Source organism: Apodemus sylvaticus, chromosome X (assembly GCF_947179515.1).
Source record: "Apodemus sylvaticus chromosome X, mApoSyl1.1, whole genome shotgun sequence".
NCBI classification, from domain to species: Eukaryota; Metazoa; Chordata; class Mammalia; order Rodentia; family Muridae; genus Apodemus; species Apodemus sylvaticus.
Genome location: NC_067495.1, coordinates 114276991 through 114289760, shown reverse-complemented (window position 1 = coordinate 114289760; position 12770 = coordinate 114276991).

The following is a 12770-nucleotide window of genomic DNA, read 5'->3' as shown; positions in this document are numbered from 1 at the left end:
ATCAGGGGACAGAGATGCAGATATCAACAACAGAATACAAGAGATAGAAGAAAGAATCTCAGATGCTGAAGATTCCATAGAAACCATGGACTCAACAGTTAAAGAAAATGCAAAATGCAAAAAGCTTGTAACCCAAAATATCCAAAAAATCCAGGACACAATGAGAAGACCAAACCTAAGGATTATAGGCATAGAGGAGAGTGAAGATTTACAACTTAAAGGGCCAGCAAATATCTTCAATAAAATTATGGAAGAAAACTTCCCTAACCTAAAGAGAGAGATGCCCATGAATATACAAGAAGCCTACAGAACTCCAAACAGACTGGACCAGAACAGAAATACTTCCCGTCACATAATAATCAAAACACCAAATGTTCTAAAAAAGAAAGAATATTAAAGACAGTAAGAGAAAAAGACCAAGTAACATATAAAGGAAGACCTATCAGAATAACAACAGACTTTTCACCTGAGACTATGAAGGCTAGAAGGTCCTGGGCAGATCTCTTGCAGACTCTAAGAGAACACAAATGCCAGCCAAAACTACTATATCCAGCAAAACTCTCAATCACCGTAGATGGAGAAACTAAGATATTTCATGACAAAACCAAGCTTACCCAATATCTATCCACAAACCCAGCCCTACAAAGGATAATAGGAGGAAAACACCAATACAAGGAGGGAAACTTCACCCTGGAAAAAGCAAGATAGTAACCTTTGGTCAAACCCAAAAGAAGTTAAGCAATAAAATTTAAAAAATAACGTCAAAAATGATAGGTAGTAACAACCACTATTCCTAAATATCTCTTAACATCAATGGATTAATGCCCCAATAAAAAGACACAGACTAACTGACTGGATACGTAAACAGGACCCTACATTTTGCTGCTTACAGGAAACACACCTCAAGGTCAAAGACAAACACTACCTTAGAGTAAAAGTCTGGAAGACAATTTTACAAGCAAATGGTCTCAGGAAATAAGCAGGAGTAGCCATATTAATATCAGATAAAATTGACTTTCAACCCAAAGTCATCAAAAGAAACTCTGAGGGACACTTCTTGATGGTCAAAGGAAAAACACCACAAGAACTCTCAATCCTGAACATCTATGCTCCAAATGCAAGGGCACTCTCTTTCGTAAAAGAAGCTTTATTGAAACTCAAAGCACATATTGCACCTAACACAATAATTGTGGGTGACTTCAACACTGAACTTTCCTCAATGGATCCATCAGGAAAAGAGAAACTTAACAGGGACACAATGAAACTAATTGAAGCTTTGGACCAATTAGATTTAATAGATATATATAGAACATTCTATCCTAAAGCAAAAGAATAAACCTTTTTCTCAGCACCTCATGGTACCTTCTCCAAAATCGACCATATAATTGGTCACAAGACAGAACTCAACAAATATAAGAAGATCAAACTAATCCCATGACTCCTATCAGATCACTATGGAGTAAAAGTGGTCTTCAATAGCAACAAAAACAACAGAAAACCCACATACACGTGGAAACTGAACAATATTCTACTCAATGATACCTTGGTCAAGGAAGAAATAAGGAAAGAAAGAAAAGACTTTTTAGAACACAATGAAAATGAATACACAACATACCCAAATCTATGGGACACAATGAAAGTAGTGCTAAGAGGAAAACTCATAGCCCTGAGTGCCTCCAAAAAGAAAATGGAGAGAGCATACATTACCAGCTTAATGACACACCTGAAAGCCCTGGAACAAAAAGAAGCTATTTCACCCAGGAGGAGTAGAAGGCAGGAAATCATCAAACTCAGGGCCAAAATCAATCAAGTAGGAACAAAGAGAACCATACAAAGAATCAACAAAACAAGGAGCTGTTTCTTTGAGAAAATCAACAAGATAGATAAACCCTTAGCCAGACTGACCAAAGGGCACAGAGAAAGTATCCAAATTAACAAATTTAGAAATGAAAAGGGAGATATAACAACGGAAACTAAGGAAATCCAAAAAATCATCAGATCCTACTACAAGAGCCTTTACTCAACACAACTGGAGACTCTGGAGGAATTCAGACAATTCCTCCAGATGGACAATTTCCTTGACAGATACCAAATACCAAAATTAAACCAGGACCAACTAGACCATCTAAGCAGTCCCATAATGCCTAAGGAAATAGAAGGAGTCATAGAAAGTCTTCCAACCAAAAAAAGCACTGGACCAGATGGTTTCAGTGCAGAATTCTATCAGACCTTCAAAGAAGAGTTAACACCAATACTCTTCAAACTATTCCACAAAATAGAAACAGAAGGGACCCTACCCAATTCCTTCTACGAAGCCACAATTACGCTGTACCAAAACCACACAAAGATCCAACAAAGAAAGAGAACTTCAGATCAATTTCCCTTATGAACATCGATGCAAAAATACTCAATAAAATTCTTGCCAACCGAATCCAAGAACACATCAAAATGATCATCCACCATGAGCAAGTAGGCTTTAACCCGGGAATGCAGGGTTGGTTCAATATACGGAAATCCATCAATGCAATCCACTACATAAACAAACTCAAAGAAAAAAACCACATGGTCATTTCATTGGATGCTGAAAAAGCATTTGATAAAAGTCAGCATCCTTTCATGCTTAAAGTCTTGGAGAGAACTGGAATTCAAGGCCCATACCTAAACCTAGTAAAAGCAATATACAGCAAACCGGTAGCCAGCATCAAACTAAATGGAGAGAAACTTGAAGCAATCCCACTGAAATCAGGGACCAGACAAGGCTGCCCCCTTTCTCCTTATCTTTTCAATATTGTACTTGAGGTACTAGCTCGGGCAATTCGAAAACATAAGGAGGTTAAAGGGATACAAATCAGAAAGGAAGAAGTCAAATTATCATTATTTGCAGACGACATGATAGTCTACCTAAGTGACCCAAAAAACTCCACTAGAGAGCTCCTACAGCTGATAAACAACTTCAGAAAAGTGGCAAATTATTAAATCAACACAAGCAAATCGGTGGCCTTCCTATACTCAAAGGATAAGCAGGCTGAGAAAGAAATTAGGGAAATGACCCCCTTCACAATAGCCACAAACAGTATAAAGTATCTTGTGGTGACTCTTACCAAACATGTGAAAGATCTGAATGACAAGAACTTCAAGACTCTGACGAAGGAAATGGAAGAAGACCTCAAAAAATGGGAAAACCTCCCATGCTCATGGATCGGTAGAATCAATATAGTTAAAATGGCCATTTTGCCAAAAGCAATATACAGATTCAATGCAATACCCATCAAAATCCCAGCTCAATTCTTCACAGAGTTAGAAAGAGCAATTATCAAATTCATCTGGAACAACAAAAAGCCCAGGATAGCTAAAACTATTCTCAGCAACAAAAGAAAGTCTGGGGGAATCAGTATCCCTGACCTCAAGCAATACTACAGAGCAATAATGTTAAAAACTGCATGGTATTGGTACAGTGACAGGCAGGAGGATCAATGGAACAGGATTGAAGATCCAGAAATGAACCCACACACCTATGGCCACTTGATCCTCGACAAAGAGGCTGAAAACATCCAATGGAAAAAAAGATAGCCTTTTCAACAAATGGTGCTGGTTCAACTGGATGTCAGCATGCAGAAGAATGGGAATTGATCCATCCTTGTCTCCTTGTACTAAGCTCAACTCCAAATGGATCAAGGACCTCCACATAAAGCCAGACACTCTGAAGCTAATAGAAAAGAAACTGGGGAAGACCCTTGAGGACATCGGTACAGGGAGAATGTTTATGAACAGAACACCAATAGCATATGCTCTAAGATCAAGAATTGACAAATGGGACCTCATAAAATTACAAAGTATCTGTAAGGCAAAGGACACCATCAAGAAGACAAATCGGCAACCAACAAATTGGGAAAAGATCTTCACCAATCCTACATCAGATAGAGGGCTGATATCCAATATATATAAAGAACTCAAGAAGTTAGACTCCAGAAAACCAAACAACCCTATTAAAAAATGGGGTACAGAGTTAAACAAAGAATTCTCACCTGAAGAACTTCGGATGGCAGAGAAGCATCTTAAAAAATGCTCAACTTCATTAGTTATTAGGGAAATGCAAATCAAAACAACCCTGAGATTTCACCATACACCAGTCAGAATGTCTAAGATTAAAAATTCAGGAGACAGCAGGTGTTGGAGAGGGTGTGGAGAAAGAGGAACACTCCTCCACTGCTGGTGGGGTTGCAAATTGGTACAACCACTCTGGAAATCAGTCTGGCGGTTCCTCCGCAAACTGGGCACCTCATTTCCAGAAGATCCTGCTATACCACTCCTGGGAATATACCCAGAGGATTCCCCAGCATGTAATAAGGATACATGCTCTACTATGTTCATAGCATCCCTATTTGTAATTGCCAGATGCTGGAAAGAACCCAGGTATCCCTCAACAGAAGACTGGATGCAAAAAATGTGGTATATATACACAATGGAGTACTATTCAGCCATTAGAAACAATGAATTCATGAAATTCTTAGACAAATGAATGGAGCTAGAGAACATCATACTAAGTGAGGTAACCCAGACTCAAAAGGTGAGGCATGGTATGCCGTCACTAATAAGTGGATATTAACCTAGAAAACTGGAATACTCAAAACATAACCCACACATCAAATGAGGTACAAGAAGAAAGGAGGAGTGGCCCCATGTTCTGGAAAGACTCAGTGAAGCAGTATTTGGCAAAACCAGAACGGGGAATTGGGAAGGGGTGTGTGGGAGGACAGGGGAAGAGAAAGGGGCTTATGAGACTTTCGGGGAGTGGGGGGCTATAAAAGGGGAAATCATTTGAAATGTAAATAAAAAATTATATTGAATAAAAAAAAGAATATAAAAAATATATAAAAAATCACAATAAAAAAATTCAGCATGTCCTTGAGCATCGGCTCAGATCATAGCCATGACCAGGGTCTCCTACAGCAATAGAAACAATGTTATCCATCATGATAACTAGTCAAGCCATGAAGCACTCCTATCAACACAGTTTCAGGTTTCAGGAATCATCACAGGCTTCATATGTGTCTCCAGTAGCAGCACACAACACTTCCCTCATTATGACCTTAAGCAGCAGTACTGACCATGAAATTTACAAAAGACTCTTCTGGCTAAAGGATCACAGACAGCACAGAACTCTTCAAAGACAATAATATCTATGGATCACAACATGGTTAACAGTTGCATTAGGAGATAAGTCATGACAATACATTTAATGTTTGGTGTCTCTGATGTCGTTAACTGGTCCAAAGTGGCAGTAGAGATCACTCAAGACCTGGTTACCTGTTGTAGCATGGATTTAGGATATATGATCTTGTTTGTTGGCATGAAGTATCAGGGGCATCAAGATAACCCTGATGACCATGTACAAAATCCTTTTCTATAGTAGCAGGATGTATCCTTGATATAAAAAATTGTTGCATCTGATAACACACTTCTCATTAATGACAAGATCTCATTGAGATAAAAAATGGATAATGGTTATCAGTGTAGATTCCACTGGCAGTTGGAGACATTCATATTTATGTTGCCACATAAGGAAGCAGGGATCACTAAAATTATCTGGGATATCAACCAAGTTTCCTGTGGCAAGGAGAAGCTCAGATATCAATGTGATCCCCAGTGTCAACTCAGAAAACATACTTCAATATGATGTTCAGTGCCAGAATGAACCTTAAAATTCAGCACGATCCCAAGTAGCTGCACAGATCATAGCCATGACCAGGGTCTCCAACAGCAACAGAAACAATAGAATCCATCATGTTTCAGGCTGCTGGAGGCCTGAAGTATTATGGACAAACAAGTGTATCTGTTGTCATTATGTGACCTCAATATAACATAGAATATGATACTCAACATGATATGAGGGAACAATATGATCTAAAACTTCAGCTTATGTTCTGATGGCCTCAGGGATCTTGAAAATTAACAGTCTTATCAGAAGCATAATGGATTATGGGTTTAAACATGGTCACAAGAGGTTGCATGAATAATGGTGATCATCAGAGATTCTGCAGGCACTTTGAATAGTTGACATTTACATAATCCACAGTGGTAGCAGGGATCACCAACCTTAAGGTGGCTAATGACAGCATGTAAGTTAGGTAATAACATAGAGTCTATTACCACTTATATATCAATGACATTAGCATAGATTAAAAGGGAAGAAAATTTTGGTCATAAACCTCTTCTCTAGTGGCAGGATTCATCCTTGACAGAACAGTTTAGAGGTACATGACATGGTTGATAGCAGGCATGAAATGCATGCATCAGGAGCATCAACAGAATTTTTTGTGGAAGATAGAATGTCAGACATCAATCTGACCTACTATGTCAGCTCAGAACACTCACTTCAATATGGATTCCAGCATCACCATGGACTTTAGAATTCAGCAGATTCTCAAGCAGTAACAGACATCATAGCCATCACCAGGTTCTCCATCACGAATAGGAACAATGGAGTCCACCATCAATACCAAGCACAGCATGCAGCACTGACATAAACGTACCCCCAGGTTGCAATTAGGATCCCAGGCATCAAAATAATCTCCAGTAGCAGCAAACAGCACTTACCTCATTATGAACGTAGGCAGCAATACTTACCATGGACCTCACAATAGATTATTATGGTTGATTTATCATAGACATCATTGAGCTTTTCAATGACCACACAGACTATGGCTGTCAAAATGGTTGTCAGTGAGAGCATGGATGAGTAATATCAATTTATTTCCCTTTGTAGTTGGGAACACAGATATCATCAGTCTGGTCTAACCTGGGAGGAGGAATGACTCCAGATCAGTTTGTCTATGGCAGCAGTGATCTGTGATATATCATTGTCAGGAAGTTCATGGGACATCAAAATACTTTCAGAGGGTTTCGTGTAGTGAAACCTCTTTTTTACTTGCCAGATGCATTGTTACATCAAATTGCTTATGAGTGACAAGACACTTCTGAGATTTTCTGCACAAGCATATATAACAAAGATTAGTCATGATTCCATTGGAAGTTAATGAAAGTCATATTAGTGTGGGCACAAGAGTCAAGAGGTATCACTGTCATATTGTCTGCTAGACGCGTTAAGTGACATGGACATATCTGACACACACATACTCACACACACACACACACACACACACACACTATATATATATATATATATATATATATATATATATATATATATAATAGCTCCAACATAGCATAAGTCACAGCATGTAACTAAATATGACTCAAGACAGCATTATTGACTGAAGTTCACTCTAGATTCTGATAGTCTCAGGGATTCTTAATATTCACAGTATTTTCAGGAGTAACACTGACTATGGATTATAACTTGGCTACTAGAGGCTGGATGTATTATTCACATTATCCAAGTCTCTACAGCCCATTTACACTAGTGACATCAACACGGTTCCCAGTGGCAGCTGGGATCACTGACAATAAGGTTGCCATTGTCTACAATGATTTCTGACAATACCATGATGTCTGTTGCCAGGTATATATTAGTAACATCAGTATTGATTCAGAGGGCAGAAGAAATTATGATCATAAAACTCTTCTCCAGTGACAGGATAGATCATTGACATCTCTTCCACTTCTGGTGCCAGTAAGGATATTGTATATTTCATGGATGATAGTGGGTGCTGCATGAACGCATCAGGGACACCAACACATCATCAATCTGATCTCTAGTGCGATATAAGCACAATTACCTCAATATGTCCTCAAGTGTCAGTATTTACCTCTGAATTCAGCATGTTCTCTAGAAGCAGCATATCATAGACATCATATCATAGATGAAATAGACACAGATCATAGACATAACCAGGGTTTTCATCAGCAATAGGAATGATGGACTCCATCCTGATTTTTGGTTGTAGCATACAGAACTGACCTCAACCTAGCTTTAGGTTGCAGATATGATCACTGGCACCAATCATGTCTACAGCAGCAGCACACAGCACTTATTTCATTATGTCCTTAGGCAATAGTACTGACAAGGAACTTAACAACATATTATTCCTGTTAAGTCCTCACAGAAATCACAGCCTCCTCAAAGACACTGACTGTGGGTCTCAACATGGTTACCAGTACAGATGAGTGGCATCAATAAATTTACCTTGGCAGTTGGGATCCCTGATATCATCAATTTGTTCCAAATTATTCTAAATCACTATCATCAAGTGTTAGTAGGACTCACTCACTACCTGGTTGCCTATGGAAGTAGGAATCTGAAATACACCATGGTATCTGTTGTCAGAGATAGCAAGAGAGTTTCAGAGAGCAGATACAACATTGTAAAGAAACTTCTCTAATGGTAGTTTGTTTCATGATATCAAAATGATTACAGAGTTCATGATACTTAACATAAATTTGACAGCATTGATAACTGGCATCAATAATGATTTAATTGGCACATGGAGACAGTGATATTAATGTAGTCCCATGAGGCAGCAGGGATCACTGACATGGCTGCTGGAGGCCTAAAGTATATATGACACACAACAGTGTCCAGCTTTCTAATTACAGTTGTGATAACAGAAGAAGCAACTAAAACTAAAATTAGTCATTGCCCATGTTGTTTCTCTATACTAGATGTTTCAAATATGATTAAGACTAATATTATAACTGACTATTACAGTAAGTCATTTTGAGATGTTTTGTTAATGATTTAATATTAGTCATATTACATAGATTCCTTATGACCCTCAAGGACAAGATATTGGAGAACAGGCCCATGGAACTTTTTTTAAAATTTTTTTATTCGATATAATTTATTTACATTTCAAATGATTTCCCCTTTTCTAGCCCCCCACTCCCCGAAAGTCCCGTAAGCCCCCTTCTCTTCCCCTGTCCTCCCACCCACCCCTTCAATTTCCCACGTGGAAATTGAACAATATTCTACTCAATGATACCTTGGTCAAGGAAGAAATAAAGAAAGAAATTAAGGACTTTTTAGAACACAATGAAAATGAAGGCACAACATACCCAAATCTATGAGACACAATGAAAGCAGCGCTAAGAGGAAAACTCATAGCCCTGAGTGCCTCGAAAAAGAAAATGGAGAGAGCATACACTAACAGCTTAATGACACACCTGAAAGCCCTGGAACAAAAAGAAGCTATTTCACCCAGGAGGAGTAGAAGGCAGGAAATCATCAAACTCAGGGCCGAAATCAATCAAGTAGAAACAAAGAGAACCATACAAAGAATCAACAAAACCCATAGAACTTTAAAACAATATTTTTATAAATAAAAGAGGGTGAATCATATCTCCGTACACAAAAAAATTTAAAATTTCAGTACCAAGAAACTCTCTGAGTATGGGGAAGAGGGCATGTTTGTGTTTTTTCTACAGGATGTCAAAGGAGAGTGCTATCTGCCAAAATGGTTAACGAGAGATGCTGATCATTGAAAACAGCAGCGGTCCTCATCACCTTTTGGTGCCTCCTACAAATGCTGACGCTACAGACATCTGCAGACTCAACATAGCCCTTTGCATGGTGATTTTATTTAGCTGAAAATTGGACACATTTTGGACAGGTTAAAGGGGAGATATTGGCTACTGCTGATTGCCCCCCTTCAGGGTGTCAAAAGGCCATATATTTAAATTTTACAGATTTCAAGGGTAGACCAGGTAGAGCGTAGCCTGCCCTTTGTTTTCTTTATGCCCAGCCTATTTGTCATGTTCTACCAACTGGATAAAAGAGAAAGTAGGATGTCTCTGGGGTTCCTGCAACATACATTTGCCCATCACTTTGAAAAAACAAAATTTTATCAGCCAATACCATTATAATAGAGGTAAGTCCTTTAAGTCATCCATAGGATATACCATTGTTGTCTGGGACCCTTGGGATAGCCGCTGGACTTCTCCTGTAAAAGGAGCCATGTATATGAGCAGGAAAGAAAGTCTTCCTATTAGCAAGATTTATATCTGGAGCTCTCTTGTTCAAGTACAATCTGCAGTCTAATCTCATATTTTAAATGCAGAACAAGAGCTTAATAGTCAGCTCTCTATATCTCCTGCTACTCATACATTTTCTTGGATTTCCCTCTTGAGGGAAGGGCTGATGTTGGCCAACCAATGTTTCAGGATTGGGAAAGCTCTCCTCATGCTTTTTGTGTGCTATGTTGGGCCATCTGCTCTTTGTAGCTGTCCCCCTCATCTTTTGCATTAAATTCTACAACAGTAAAATCAATAAAGACCTCTCCTATTCCTGAGGTTGAACTCTATGGTCATTTTCCAAAATTCCTTTTTGTTATTCAGACCCTGGAAAAGGAAGATGCACTATTTCTCAGACTCCATCTTCTGATATTTTTGCCCCAAGAGGATATTTTATTTGGTGCATTGACACCCTCACTAGATACTTGTCAAAAATATAGGTCCTTCTATGTTGTGCCTCCCTGTTACCTTGATTCCTCAACTAAATTTTCTTACCCCTGTAGAAATTTTTATGTCTTCTGAACATTTCAGAAGAGAGAGATGTACATTATTTTTGCCCTTTGTAGTAGGTCTTTTCCAGACTACCTCTGTGGTGGCCGCTGGAGTGGCAGGTGGATCATTGGGACATTCTATTATAGTCACCAATAAGTTAGCTGAACAATTTTAATTAGCTATAGAGGCTTCTGCTGAACCTCTGGCTTCCCTGCAAAGGCAAATAACCTCACTAGCCCAAGTTACTGTGCAGAATTGCCATGCCTTAGACATTCTCACAGCTGAGAAGGGTGGAATATGCCTTTTTCTTAAGGAAGAATGCTGCTATTATGTTAATGAATCTGTCCTGATAGAATTACAGGCGCACAAACGCCATAAGCTGAGTGAGGATCTACAGAGACAGAAATTTTCTAGAGCTGCCACTGATTGGTGGGAATCCTTCATATTTTCCCTCCTGATGCCCCTTGTTGGGCCCTTGCTTTGTGTGCTTTTGATAGCTATTTTAGGACCCTTTATTTTAAATCGATTGATAGGATTCATTAGACAGCATATTGACTCTGTGACATTCAAAACCACACAAGTACATTATCAACAACTCGATTTAGCTGACAGAGGCCTGGCTAAGCCATGCATTGACATCGCCCCCACAAGGGATGCATAGCAAATCAGAAATATGCACACTGGTTCAACACAGCGTGAACTCAGTGTGGGCATCTGCAAGGGGTGTAGAGCAAGGCATCACAGGGGGAGGACACAATTGTCTGCTTCTGAGTTCCCCGTGAAGCACACCCAATCTGCATAAGGCTTGGTGTCAGTCCTTGGAACATTCTATATTATGTGGGGATCTCTCACCATTATAGACTCTGCCTCTGCTCTCCAAAAGACACCAAATGCCAACTAAGATGTGGGAAGTACAACCCTCTGTTCCCCATGAGAGGGATTGGGTTCCTGCTTTCACTCTTTTTTGGTTAATGCCCACTCTTGCATCAAGAAGACCTATAGATGTTCTCTCTCTCACTGGCCTCACAGAAACTAAATACATAGGGAGGAGATGCCAGGAGCCAAACTGTCTTTACTTTTTGTTTAGTGTTTATTGAAGATAGGCTTGGGTTTTGACTTTTCCTCATCTGCAGACCTTGGAGAAATTGAGGGGTCACTGTGCCCTCCCAGAAGAAGAAAACATCTTGCAGATGCCAGAGACTCACCTTGGCTGATTTCCCAGACTACGTGCAGAATCCCACTTGCTCACATCTTCCCCTGCCTGTATAAGTTCCCTGAGAAAATACAGTTTATGAGCTCTTGAGCAGTTAATTTGTCTTGACCTCGTTCTTCACGTCTCCTTCTCTGTTTCTCTGCCCTTCTCTTCTAGGGTCCCCTGTTGAAAATCCCCGCGGTTTGGGGCATGACATCACTATCATTTCAGGTGGCATGAAGGATCTTGCACATTATATATAGTCAACATCAGCGAATATATTCATGTATCAGTAACAACAACAGGATTTCTAGTGGCAGAATCTCAGACATCAATCTGATCACTGTTGTTGAGTACACTTATCTCAATATGAGCAAGCACTTCATTATGGAGCTTTGAATTCATCATGTTCTCAAGAGAAACAAAACAGATCATAGTCATCACCAGGGTCTCCACTAGTCATAGGAATAATGGACTCCATTGTGATTGCTTGTCATAGCTGCAGCGCTGACATCAAAATAGCTTCATGTTTCTACTAGAATAACAGGCATCAATTGTTTTTACATGTTTGATACGTGGGGGATAAACACTTGTATGAGGAACATCATCTGATTTTCCTCATGTTTTCCAGATATTAATCTGATCTCCAGTAGCATCTAAGAATACTTATCTCAAAATTAACTTGGGCATCAGTGTGGACCTTGAGGTTTATCGTGTTCTCAAGCAGTAACACAGATCATAGCTACCACCAGGGTTTCCATTAGCAATAGGAATAATGAACTCCATCATAATTGCTGGTCACATCATAAATCACTGTTATCAACATAGCTTCTTGTTACAGGTAGGATCATAAGCATCAAAATACATTGCATGTTTCACCTCAGGAGATACATGCATGCATCTGAGACAACAGAAGTTCCTGTGGTGGGTAAGATCTCAGACATCAATTTTAACTCCAGTGCCAGCTAAAAACACTTAAGTCAATATGACCTTGGATATCAGCCATGTAACTTGGAATTCAGCAATTTCTCCAGAAGCAAAACAGTTCATAGCCATCACCAGTATCTCCATCAGTAATAGGAACATCATGTAGTGGATTGCATCATGCTTGCTGATC